The sequence below is a fragment of the Diabrotica undecimpunctata genome, chromosome 7 (assembly GCF_040954645.1).
Source record: "Diabrotica undecimpunctata isolate CICGRU chromosome 7, icDiaUnde3, whole genome shotgun sequence".
NCBI lineage: Eukaryota > Metazoa > Arthropoda > Insecta > Coleoptera > Chrysomelidae > Diabrotica > Diabrotica undecimpunctata.
The window spans coordinates 25,543,414-25,557,178 of NC_092809.1; the positions used below are offsets into that span (position 1 = coordinate 25,543,414).

General features: G+C 34.4%; 1 protein-coding gene across 1 annotated transcript in view; it reads left to right on the plus strand.

Annotated features, from left to right (window-relative positions):
• The first annotated feature begins 2,925 nt into the window (after positions 1-2,925).
• Positions 2,926-13,765, plus strand: part of LOC140445089 (uncharacterized) — a 96,709-nt gene continuing 85,869 nt past the window's right edge. The window contains exon 1 of the mRNA XM_072536904.1: positions 2,926-3,373. The gene's annotated coding sequence lies outside the window, so the exon portion shown is untranslated. The remainder of the gene's footprint in view (positions 3,374-13,765) is intronic.

Genomic DNA, 13,765 nt, shown 5'->3' on the forward strand with positions numbered 1-13,765 from the left:
ATGCGAAATACGTATAAGCGAATGGTAGTGCTCTGTATTGAAATTAAAACTTTACTGCCTTTCTTATTTTCGTATACTCGAGATGGTTTTTGCCTAGATAAAGTGATGTGTTATGAAATGCAAATTGTAGTTTCTTAATGTCTGTTTTTTCATCATACGTTTGCTTTGAAAATTGTAGAAGGCACAGATTTGGGCAATTTCCTGAACATATTTCAAACGTAAGAAATCTCCCGATTTCGATTGTTTTTAGAAAAAGATAATTCAGATAAACTAAAAAATAATTTATTTGAAATATAACACAAGAGAAAAACGTTTAAAACTAAAACACTCTCCTAATTAGTCTTATAGAGAACCTAAATACAAATTTTATTATATATTAATAGACCAAATAATACAAGCGGTACGTCAAGGTCATCGTTACAGAATGGGGAACAGAGAGATCCAAATAATATTCTATGCAGACTGCGGTCCGCTAGTCGTCGGACCGAAGTTAATCTCCGAAGATTAACGAACATTTTCAATACAACAAGCAAAAAATACAATATGATAATCTCAGCAGAAAAAACCAAATGTATGTGAACATCGAAGTACCCACTACTACGTTAAATCGAAATCCACATGAAAATAATAAGGCAGAAAATGCAGGGTAAAGATATAACTAGTTATGGAGATTAAAGAAGTCGGACAACAAGTCTTGAGAGCAAATAAAGCGGTGGGATCTCTTAATGATACAGTCTGGAGAAGAATAAGCACCTAAGGCACAAAAGCAAGGATCTATAAAGCAGCAATTAGACCTATAATGACATACACAGCGGAGACGAGACCAACACATCCAAAACGAAATGACAAAGATGATAATACTCCAAAGAATATCAGGAAAAAGCCTACTTTGTGGAGAGAGCAGCGAGAACATAAGAAGGTTAGATATTGTAGAAGACATAAGTACATTCGTACATGCAGTAACAAAGCGGAAACAGGAATAAAACGAACACATTAGCAGAATGGAAGAAGCTAGGACAGTGAGAATAAAATGAGACACATCACCAAATAGTCGAAGAAGTGTTGGAAGACCCTTTCAACACTTCTTCGACTATTGAAGAACCAAACAACCAAATATCGACCAAAGAAGAAATGGTGTGATAATTTAAACAATGCAGGAGCATAATATCGAAGAAGAAACGGGCCTTAGGAGACTATACATAAGAAGGAAGAAGAAGAAGAAGCTTATTTTATATTATTTTTAATAAATGTATTATATAATTAGTTACAAAATTCTGGAAATTAAATAGTATGACTGTAAATTGTGAGTATAAACGCAATAAATGCCTCAAATATACCCAGAAGTGCGTGAGATACGGCACCATTAAAGTCATTATCTATAATAAATCGCCTTAGCTTACCAATTTACCTTATAGTAAATCACGTAAATAATATAATCTTTGAAAGAGTGGGGTTTGGACAAAAAATTGAAAATCTTACAGAAAATGTGCTTCTTGCATATTTTTCAAAGAAATGAATGATAATAAACCATAGTCGCATTGATTTGAGGTGGGAGTTGCCTTTTATAAATTTTTAAAATAAGCTGCGTACTCTCAGTATTGTATGAAAAAATTAACTCGGCCCTTATTATTTAACATTTCAAAAATTGTTGTAATGGAAATAAGCCTTAAAAATTTATCATCGAAGACATAAAAGAAGCAGCTTTAGTAAAAAAGTACATTATTTAAGCTGCTGGTGATAACACGTTGGTTTAGGATAAAACTCATATGAATTTGCAAAATTTCTACGTTTCGATAATCATAAGCAAGACACATTCACAGCTTCAAAAAATCTGCAATACTCCTTGCAGCTATTGGAGCAGATTTATTAAGTATGTGTTGAAGCAAGACCTCGATCAAAGGAGGCTAGACAACAGGCGCTAAAACCTATCTGAAAGTCACACACGGAGATGTAAGATATACACAAAAGATCTTTGGTGGAAAAAATTACAAACCCCAACGACCCCTTTGTCTACTATTAAATTACACTTTTTATTTTCCTACACTTAGTACTATATAAATAAAATATTTTTTGGTTTTTGCATACATGTAAAAAAAATTGTATGTATGTAATAACTACTAAACCGTATTCATTTTACAAATTCCCAATCGTCAATAGAAGCACGTGAAAGCCAAAAAGGGCCGTACTGATATGTATCATATGATTTTTAAAAATATTTACTTTTGAAACTATTAGTGTAAGAATTTCTTGAAATTTAATCATTAAATCACAATTAAACTAAACTCTAAAAAATAACACGACCAGTAAATAACTTAACAATAACTATAACATAAATATAACACAATATATTAACTTAAAAATCAACACGATACAATTTGAATTTAAACATGCTGGCAAGTGTGGATCTGTAACATGAGAATCTGTCTGGCTTAAGGCAATAAATTATATTTAATAGCCTCTTGACGAATGAGACGGCGAATATCAACACATGCTTATGTTGACACATAGGAATTTGCTAAATGAATGAACTTTTAGTTCATAAATTCTTGTTATCTATATGCTGGATTTTATCCTTAAATTCAATGTGAATGTGAATGTATATTACAATTGTATAAATAACTATTAGTTTATAAATTTTTGTTACATGCTAGGTTTTATACCCGTTTCTGTGTGAATGAATTTATTTATAGCTCTATTAATCTAAGAATAATGAAATCTCTTAGCACTTAAATTAATGACAGTGCTAAGAGATTTCAATAACATTAATAATAATTTCTTTGAATTATTTTTTAATGAATTTTATTACTACCGACTGCACTGACTTTTCCATATCGCTGCTGTAACGTGCCAACAATGCAATCGAAATATACTCGACTGAAACGATTCATTTATCCATCATCGAACAACAAAACGAATACGATAAGCTCACACCACAACAGCTTGTACGCCTGTCACTTTATAATCCACGTAAAATTTCCATTCATTGTTTTCGGCGTCGTTGGAGCTGGAGTGTCTTTGTGATGTTTTTTTCTTGTTTTTAATTCCATAAACCCTTAACTTTGGTCACCGTCGTGTGTAAATATTTTTAAATATCATTTCAAATCAGAGACTCTTGTGTAACCCTGAAAAACACACGACGGTGGTCTTCGCGCATCTTATTGGTCGATAAAGCAGCCAGTGCACGTGATGCTCTTCCCGTAGAAACTAGAAAGTACAGAGAGGACACGACATACTTATTAACAAGAAAACGAACTTTTTACTACGGTTTTTCGCTTTTGTAGTTACTTCTCGTTATAATTCTTAATAAACGTAAACAAGTGAAAAAGTGACAATCCCAGATATTTCTTCGACTAACCTCTATTTAAGTTAGGAGGTAAGTCAAAGTAAATTTATTTTACTGTTTATTTTCATTGTTAATATTCTGTATATATTGTTATTTTTCGAGATTTTAAAGAATGGGGTGTTTTCTTTGCGGGGCATTGCCCGGGCTGAATCCGCGTGACGTTAGCATGTGCGCTAATGCTATTGGTCGAAGTCCGCAACTTCTCGCTCTCTCCAAGCTTTATTCTTTTGTTTATTTTTGTTAGCGAAGCTGTTGCGTTAGTTTTTCTTTGATTGCAAAATTACAATTATAGCCTTTATAATACATTCAATAATACGAATGTCATTGTCTGATATTTATTCACGCAAAATATAGATTTTGCCGTTATTTCTGATCTGACACGTTGTATGTGTATCGACGTGATCGGCAGCGTTGCCACTTTTCGAACATCTTGCCACTCCTTGAAAAGTTGATTTTCGCTCATTTTTCTGTAAATATTTGTGTATTTCAAAAAAGATTCGCTGCAAAAATCATTTCTATAGTCATGTTACCTAATCCGTTTATTAATTTTATTGTTCGATACCATATAATGAATGTTTCTTTGTTTGCTTGGAGATATAATGTCCTTTTGTAATTAAGTAGGTGGGTTCTGCCTACCTACTTACCTAATTCATTTTTTATACAGCTAAAATACTAGATAATATATTATCTTTTTATTTTTTCTGAAGTATATTGCATGACAAATAGAAACAACATACTTATAACTTTTTTACTATACTTTTAGTACTCATCTATTACCCTTACAAGTAAAAAGTACCTTGATTGATACATAGGCGTACCTAGTAATTCAATAACCAGAAAGGACATTCAATAAAACCAAAGTATCTTATGTAGTCATTGAATAGGGCTAAAATAATATTTAGTATTCTGACCAAGAACATACTACAATATACATTTCATATATAAATTATTGCATTTAAAAATGTGAGAGTTATCAATTTATAAACTAATATCTAGTTATCGCACCTTGTGATTATGATACATACTACTGATATAATTGGTGCATCTATGACGCAAGAAATACTTTTTTGCAAGAAACTATTAGAATTAGATATAAGCATTTTATTTGCGATTTGGACTTAGTGAGCCTTCCAATGGATACCTACAGCGTCAAATAAAATATTTCTAACTACATTTGGGCACTCTGGGCCAAAATTAATCGGCCACCTTAAAAATGGGTAATTTTTGATGTCTTATATCTCCTAAACCTGTTGTCCGATTTAAGTGATATTTTTAAAATGTTATAGTTATTCCTTGACAACATCGTTATAGTAATATGGTTGCTAAACAGGTAAATTTTCATTGTATACCGGGTGTACGAATTAAAATGTGTTTTTTTTCTCAAGTTTGCATCACCCTGTGGAATATTCTAGCATTTATAAAATATTGAAATTAATACCTAACTATAGCCTCATGTTTTCTCAACATTTTGTTTTTTGATTCATTCGCTTATGTTGGATAATACAAAAGTTAGGTAGTTTAACAACTAGCCATGTTTTTCATCAATACAGACGATTTAAATCACCAGCAAAATTAACTCCACCACCTTTATTATTCTTTTGTTTACATTACCTGTGACAGTTTATTTCCTAAATTTGTGTCATCGAAGGATTTTTGACATATAGTCATTGTACGACATCGTTGCAAATCTGTTTCCGTGTTAATAACAATTCTTGAACAATTTGTAAATAAAATTAAGAATTAAAATTGTAATTTTATATCATTGTGAGCGAATATTGTTTAAGTTGAAATTTTAGTGGTTATTTATTCTTTGTGATTTTAAAAATGCCACTCGTTCTAACTGATGCTGCTAGGGCAGTGGCTTTAGTTGATGCTGGTTACAGTCAACGTCATATCGCTGGTATACTCGATGTACCCAGAACTACGGTACAAGATGCCATCAGACGATTTCGGGAGACAGGATCGTACAACCGCAGGCCAGGTCAAGGCCGAAAACGATGCACTTCAGTTCGAGATGACCGCTTCATTGTCACTAAAGTATTGAAAAATCGCTTTTGCGCCGCTCCTGAAGCTCGTAGGTCTCTTCTTGAGGTAAGAAACGTTAGTGTGAGTAGACAAACGATTAGAAATAAACTTGAGGGCTTTTCGTCCAACTCGCGCACCACAACTGCTCCCACAACACCGTAGGGCTAGACTTCATTTTGCGCGAGAATATGCTAACTGGACCATGGCGGAATGGAAGAATATACTGTTCTCAGATGAGAGCAGAATAGCTCTAAAAGGTCCAGATGGACGCCAACGTATCTATAGGCGTCAAATTGAAAAGTTTGCTGCATGCGCTATAACCGAAACAATGACTTACCGAGGAGTGTCAATAATGATTTGGGGAGGTATTTCTTACGAAGCGCGTACTGATCTTGTTGTGTTCGGTAGAGGCAGTGTGAATGCCCAAGTATACGTGCAAGAAGTTCTCCAAGACCATGTCATGCCTATTGCACCATTCATTGGTAATAACTTGAGACTAATGCTTGACAATGCACGTTGCCATACAGCAAGATCTACTCGTGAGTACCTTAATGAGGTCGGGATTCAAGTTTTACTATGGCCAGCACACAGTCCCGATCTTAACCCAATTGAGCATATCTGGGACAACCTCAAAAGACGGGTAAGAGCAAGAGTACCAGCCCCTGCATCCTTTGAAGAGTTGAAGACAGCTGCGATAGAGGAGTGGCACAATATTCCCCAATCTGATATCCAGGATATCATGAATGGATTGCCAAACCGACTCCAAGAAGTCCTAAGGGATAGAGGCGGCAACACCCATTATTGATGCCCAATTTTTTTTTCAATTAGACTTTGATTTCCAAAATATTCTTAATTTGAATTTTCTTCGAAGATTTTATTCATTGGATTTTTACTGTAACAAATGACTTTTTTTCAAAAAGATTATTTTTTCTCTTCCGCGGAGATAAAAATTGATAACAAACATGTCTAGATGTTAAAGCATCTAACTTTTGTATTATCCAACATAAGCGAATTAATCAAAAAACAAAATATTGAGAAAGTCTGAGGCTATAGTTACGATTTAATTTCAGTATTCTACAAATGCTAGAATATTCCACAGGGTGATGCGAACTTTAAGAAAAAAACACAGTTTGATTCGTATACCCGGTATGCAATGAAAATTTACCTGTTTAGCAACAATATTATTATAAAAATATTATCAAGGAATAAGGCTATAACATATTAAAAAATCACTTAAATCGGACAACAGGTTTAGGAGATATAAGACATCAAAAATTACCCATTTTTAAGGTGGCCGGTTAATTTTGGCCCAGAGTGTATCTACCTCCCAGAAAATATAATAATTAAAAAGTTATCTAATCTTCAAATATATATCTTTACGCGCACAAAAATAACTAATTTAATCAATGATTTTAATGTTCCTATTAATCCGGTACCTAGTACATTTTGTAAAAAGCGGAGATAATATCCACCATAACCACCTATCCAACCGTTTCTGCTCAATCGTTTTTATTTAAGCAATTTAATTAAACCCAGCCTGTGAGACATATTCACCCCTTAAGGTTGTGGCATATTATCATGCACGTTGCGTTTCCAGCCCGTAGCGTTTAGTTACCGAAAAATATAATTTAAATGGTTTTAAGTTCACACTGTCAGGAACGTATCGTATCAGACACCTTACGTTTCCGTTCAGTATATTCGAAAACAATATTTTACGGATGCGACCGCTACAGAACGAGTCGAAACCTGTTGGTACGGATAATGTGATTTAGGAGCCCGTCGTTTTCCCCTGGTTGTATTTAGGTATTTGTTTGATTTTGATACAGAGTATTTAAAAAAAATAATTTTCGAGGCTATTTTGTCATTTATGCATGTGTTTTATTGCTTTGTGACAATTAAACACGGAAGTGATAAACAATTAGGACTTTTGCACGGAAGTGATACCTCTTCTTTTTTTAAAAATACTCTTTGGTTTGATATTTACAATTTGATAGTACAAGTTAAAATGGATTTCGAAAAATTAATTGAACTCGTACGCGGTGAAGAAATTTTATATAAATACAATGCTAAATGCTATTAAGAAGCAAATCAAAAAGAAAATATTTGGAAAAGCGAGAACACATCTTTACCGCATAAAACTGAAACGTTCTATGTATGAAAATGTGAACGCGCAGTCCGATTGCTGGACTGGAAAATATACGTGCATGATAATATGCCGCGACCTTTAGAATTACGTTCGGGTGTAACAATTCATTGGAGCGAGGTGTATTGACTTGAGTTAGTACTTCACCGCGTTCCAATGTTCCAGACCATCCCTTTCCACCCTATAGCACTCTGTTGCGCAATAGGGGCACAACTATCAGCCAAATGCTCTTCATGTAGGAGTCTTGGGTAATAGAACTCCAACATGGTACCCTATCCGATTTAAATTCAAGCTAGCGTTAGGCGCTTTAGTCCTGTTATCCTCTTGTGACTTCTCCGCGAAACTAAAATTGCTTACTTGGGCCTCAAGTCTCTGCTCTGTTCAGAGACTTGGTGCTCAGGGGTTTGGGCCCTACATGCCCGGTTTTTTGGTTCTGTTAACTTTTTTTGTTGGTTTTCGTCGGTTTTTTATTAGTAATTTTTATAATTTTTTTTGTTGGTTGAAGCCTTTTTTGAAATTTTTATATTTTTTTTGGTAGGAGGTCTGAAAAGAAAAAAATCATAATTATTGTACTTTTATATTAAAATCATTTTACCTGGGGCCTACACTGTACTGCGCTTCTCCACGTTGATTCTGATGTTTAGTTCCTTTATATTATAAGGATTCTCACCAATATCTATGCCATTTGTATATTAAAAATTCCATGCTTTGCTAAGGTTGCTTCGCCACAGAATAGAATATGTGAAATAAATTTTGTAATTATTGTTTTACAATAAATTAGAAAAATCATTTTCATGCATCTGACCTTTCTAAAATGAAAAGTTTTGCTTATGCAAGATTTTTCCCACATACTAGAGGAAATTTGGATGCTATGTAGAGCCTTTTTAGAAACTTCGTTTTGTTCTTTTTTTTTTTCAACTATATTTTTTTGACTATTTTACAAATCTGAATTCGTTTTATTATTTGTTGTTAAATATATTTCTTAGTCTCTGTATTGGTAATACAGTAGAACCTCGACTATCCGGGCCAGCCCGGACCGAGCCTTCGCCGGATAATCGAAAACACGGATAATCCAAAGACCTCAATTTATTGTTTTAATAATTTATTTAGACAAATACATGTGCCAAACGAAGAGCAGAAACGTGATACATACAACATACATGTAACAAAAAATAAAAGTACATACATATTATTATTTCTACATAATGTATATGCTATGAATAAACATTACATATTTAAAAAAAATCATTTAAAAAAATCACTAATTTTGGTTTGTTTTTGAGCTTCGTAACTTCTACACTTTATAGTTTCCTTTATGTTTTTAAGCTGAAGTACATGAATGTCATCAGCTCCAGGCTGTTCTTCAAAATATTGAATAAGTACATTTACTGCATCCCTTGCTTCCCGATGACTTGTCTTAATGACGCAATCATTGTCAGCACAATTCTCATCATCATCACTACTTGTGTCAGAACTTTCTGTAAGATAATCGTCATTCATAATCTGATACCCTGTTTCTTGGCGATCACATTCTATCCATTCCTGTATTTCGTTATTGTTCGTTTCTTCCAAACCTTTGATTTGTGAGGCTATAGATGCTATGTTTTCGACCGATAGCTCACCTTCATTTACGTGATTACCGTCTTCATCTTCCATATCTTCTAAGGTCATTATTTTATAAAATGATTTTTTAATATGATCCGTTTTCACTTCACTCCAAGCCCGAGCTACAGCATAAATTGCCTCTTTTAAATTTAGGCGTTTCCAAAATCCCACAATATCACATTCTCCCAACAGTTGAAGCATAAGGTCTTTGCTGTAAAGCCTTTTCATGGCCTCGATAACACCTTGGTCCATTGGCTGGGCAATAGATGTTACATTGGGAGGAAAATATGCTACGAATATGTTCCCATCTGCTGACTTTAGTTGCTCTACATCAGGATGCGATGGCGCATTGTCCAGTAACAATACAGCCTTTGGTGGAAGATTATTTTCTTATTTTCTAACTTGAGGTATAAATTTTTGGAAAAACCACTGTTTAAAAATTACACGATCCATCCAAGCTGCCTTTTGATTATAATAATCAACGGGCAGTGTTTTTATATTTTTAAAAGCCCTCGGATTTTTGGATTTTCCAATGACGGCTAACCTAAGCTTATGGGTTCCTGAGGCATTAGCACAGCATAAAACTGTTATACGGTCTTTGCTTGATTTAAAACCTAAAAAAAAATTATTTTGAAAAATACTTTATACGTAAAAAGAATTAAAGCTAACCTGGTGCACTAGTTTCTGAGCCTGCAACAAGGGTTCTTCTCGGCATTGCTTTCCAATAAAGCCCAGTTTCGTCTGCATTATACACTTGCTCAGGTTTTAGATCGTGCTCCGTTATGAGATTTTCAAAATCGTAGTAAAATTCTACCATAGCTACATCATCAGCACTTAATTTCTCCCCTTGAACAGCTAATTCTCGTATTCCATGACGTTTTTTAAATCTGTAAAGCCAACCAGAAGATGCCGAGAAGGTGCCTTTAATTTTCAACTGCTCTTGAAACTTTTCAGCTTGCCTAGCACACATAGGTCCTGATATTGGAACCCCCATTGATCTTTTCTGCAAGAACCACTTGGTCATAGCATCATCAAGTTCTCGAAACGTAGACCCTTCCTGTAGAGATTTCCTGTCAGAAATTGCTTTTGCACTGTCCGCTTTAGCTACAAAGCTCTGTAATTCGGATTTTTTCTTCACAATGTCACGAACTGTTTGTTTCCCAATATTATATGTTTTAGCCAACATAGCAACACTTATTTTATTTTCAAATTGTTTCAAAATTTCCATTTTGTGCTCAATAGTTAAAACAGTGCGTTTACGCTTTTCATTAGCACTCGTACGCTGCATTTTGTGCGCCTGTTTACGTTCAACTAACGAACCGCCGAACCGGTCAGCAGTTGACGAAAATACGAGAAAACTTGGGGATTCCCCGAAATGAATGTTTACACGGTGCATTATTCAGCGTTCATGGGCGCCACCAACCTCTGGCCGTTAGCCACGGATAATCCGCGCATGGATGATCAATTTAATATGCAGCACGGAGAATCCACCGCCCGGATAAAGCGCGCACGGATAATCGGGGTTCTACTGTACTAGTTATTTATCAGATCATGTGTGTCTAGTCTTAGCAATCTTCATACTTCCTTTTCTGTTTTTAGTATTATCGTTGTGGTTCTGGCTGTTTTTATAATTATTGACGTACCAACTCTACTGTAAATAATTATGTTTAATTCGATTCCAATATTAATATATTTCTATATCGATATTTTTACACATATTGATGAGTAACTTCGATCGCGTGGCTTAAACGGAGACTAAGGTCGCTTTGATGCGGACAAACCAAACTCTGACACACGCTAATATCAGGACTGATATCGTGGAGAGTAAGTGCTGTAGGTTGTAGACCTACTATAACTGAACTAATTTCAGGACTGCCGCAGGAATTAAGAAAACACTAGTTCGTGGAAATTTACTTGGTATATATCGTATCGGTAAGTCGGTAGCTGATGAGGAAGTGCTTACCGATGTGGAACCAATGGTATAACAGCTTAGGCCGAAAGTTTTACTCAAGAAGCTATGTCGCGAGTTTACTAAATGAGATACGGAATCCTCGCATACCTCACAATCCTCACATAGATATGCGATTTGATTAACCTTCTCCGACATGCGGGGCCGAGAGTGATCATCCATTCCATAGCTTCTCGTGAGACAAGATTGGATCAGGAATAAATGTACGAAGCAAACAAAAGAAAAAGGAAGCCGTTACAAGATAGATAGAAACTTCTGAAAAGTAATCAAGAAAAAGAGTCTTGACAGGAAACGCTAAAGTTTATTCGAAAAGCAAACTCATAGATGTACGGTATAGATAGGTGATATCTGTATCAAGGTATTACACAAACTTACATTCCGTAATTTCTGATGAAATTATGTTAAATTGTCTAGCAACTGTAGAACGTTGCAAAATGATATTGCGTCAATTATCAGGCCAGATAATCTGGAATCAAAGAGTAGAACGATGCCATTTTATATTTCATAAATATGTATATTTCATATAGTAAATAAACCGTCTTTCCAAGTTTGATTATGTTTAAACCTTGCCTATGCCAAAAAAAACATAATTTTGTTAATCTATGGTATTCAAGTTCTAGTTTTCTGTTCAGAAGACATCGCTGCATAATACTTCACACCATAAGTTGGTTCTGTTTGTGGGTATAAAGACCTTCCTCTCACCAAAGACCTTTGGCTGTTCAGTTTAGAAAATTTCCGATATTTTCACAAGTTTTTTGGAGTTGCTTTTGATACGAGTACTCTTGTTTGATATTCTTTTCGTGTATAACCGTGATTTTCGTCTTTGAATTCTGAAAATGAACCTTATACTTTTATCTTTGTAGCTCTGTAATTTTATTTATGATGAATTGTGCCTAGTGTATTATTCCAAAATTAAATGGACTTCTTCGAACTCCACGAATGGGGACATCTGTTTTATTATATTTATTACGCCTACACATACATGTGTAGCTAAAATTGAACATCTCTTGAGATAATTAAAGATATTTTAAATATTAGTCTATACGGGTATCCTTCTTAAATATAATATAAAAAAGACTTTTTATAGTAAATATAGTTTGTATAGTTCTTTGTAAAACGTTTCACATTTGGAAACAGTAAAAAGTAAAGATTGTAGTACTAAAATCCATCGTTTTAGAGAGAATAGTTGATGCTGTATTTATTGTTCTATAAATATTGGAAGATGCATTCCCTGCATCTTAAAATACATTCTTCGGACATTGAGTTCTAGAAACAGATTAGGGTATTCTTACAATCATAAAATAATTTATAGAGAGTGACATCTTACTTTATTTTTTTTATCCTTTGCTTAAGCTTTTATCCTGTGTCCTCCAGGCACACTATGATGTGGTTCGCTTTATATTGGTCTTATGAGTGGTAAATCGAAAAAAAAAAATTGAAGATGGAATAGATATAATACGTAGGCGCAATCTATCTTAGCTGGTAGAAAATATATACCACTGTGTCTTTAAATTACGTGCCGACCGGAAAAATACTTTTATATTCCAGCATCAACTTTCTGTAATTCACTTTCTAGAGAACGGCGTATTATGTACTAGAAGACATGAATGCCTTGTCCTTTCCGCCTAAAAGTTAACCTCCAGTAGTGTGTTTCGTTACCTGCCTTGGATGGCAAACAGTTTCTGTAATGCGCTTTATAGGGGCGGTCTTACAACCTCCTCGAATGACTGATCTTTAATAAAAATTTTACAAAGCTATTTTATAAAATACCAGGTAAACAAGCAGGATTCGTTGTCTTATCGGTTGCGTATGACACGGGAAATACAGTAAGCAAACAAAGAACCTTAAACAACGGCCACCCTCAGGACTCTACTTGATGAGGATGATCTTCAAAGGTTGGTTAAGTACGTCAAACAATCGTAAAGCTAATCCCAATAAGACCGAAGCTAGCTGTTTTGACTTAAACAACTAAATGGCTCACAGAGTACTTAAGGTGTACATTGACAACCAACTGTTCAAGAACAACTATGACACCAAATACCTATGCGTCATTCAGAACTTTCGGTTAAGAAACATCTGGATAATACGACAGCCAAATTAAGAACCCGCAACAACAGCATACAGAAGCTCTGTGGGACAACATCTATATTTCAATGGAGCTCACATAAATCAATACATGCCTTCATAATATAGATACCCTGCTTAATACAACCATGCGTCTAATATCTGCAACGATCAAGATTACACCAACAAAATTGTTGCCAATACAAAGCTATAAACCCACACCGCATCTCCATCGCCAACATGATTTACTTAGAAAATTTAAAAAAATACTTAACAATCCGCAATTACCAATACAATACACAGAGACATCGCTAACGCCAACTCATATTACTTACTCTAGAAGATCACCAAATAGAGATGCAATATACCGAACATCCAACAATTTTCAAATGCATACCCAGTGAAGGAACATGCAGAGCAATATAATTCAGTCTATCTGTAAAAAAATCATGGAATTCGCGTAAAAATCTTTTATACAAATATTTGAAGGTTCTAAAAGGTATATGAGGGGTAGCTGATGACAAATCCGTGAAGAGGTACAGCTGATTTTGCTTTATTTATTTTAAACAATCATAAACACTAAAAAAATATTTTATTTTTTCTTTAAAACGTTTCT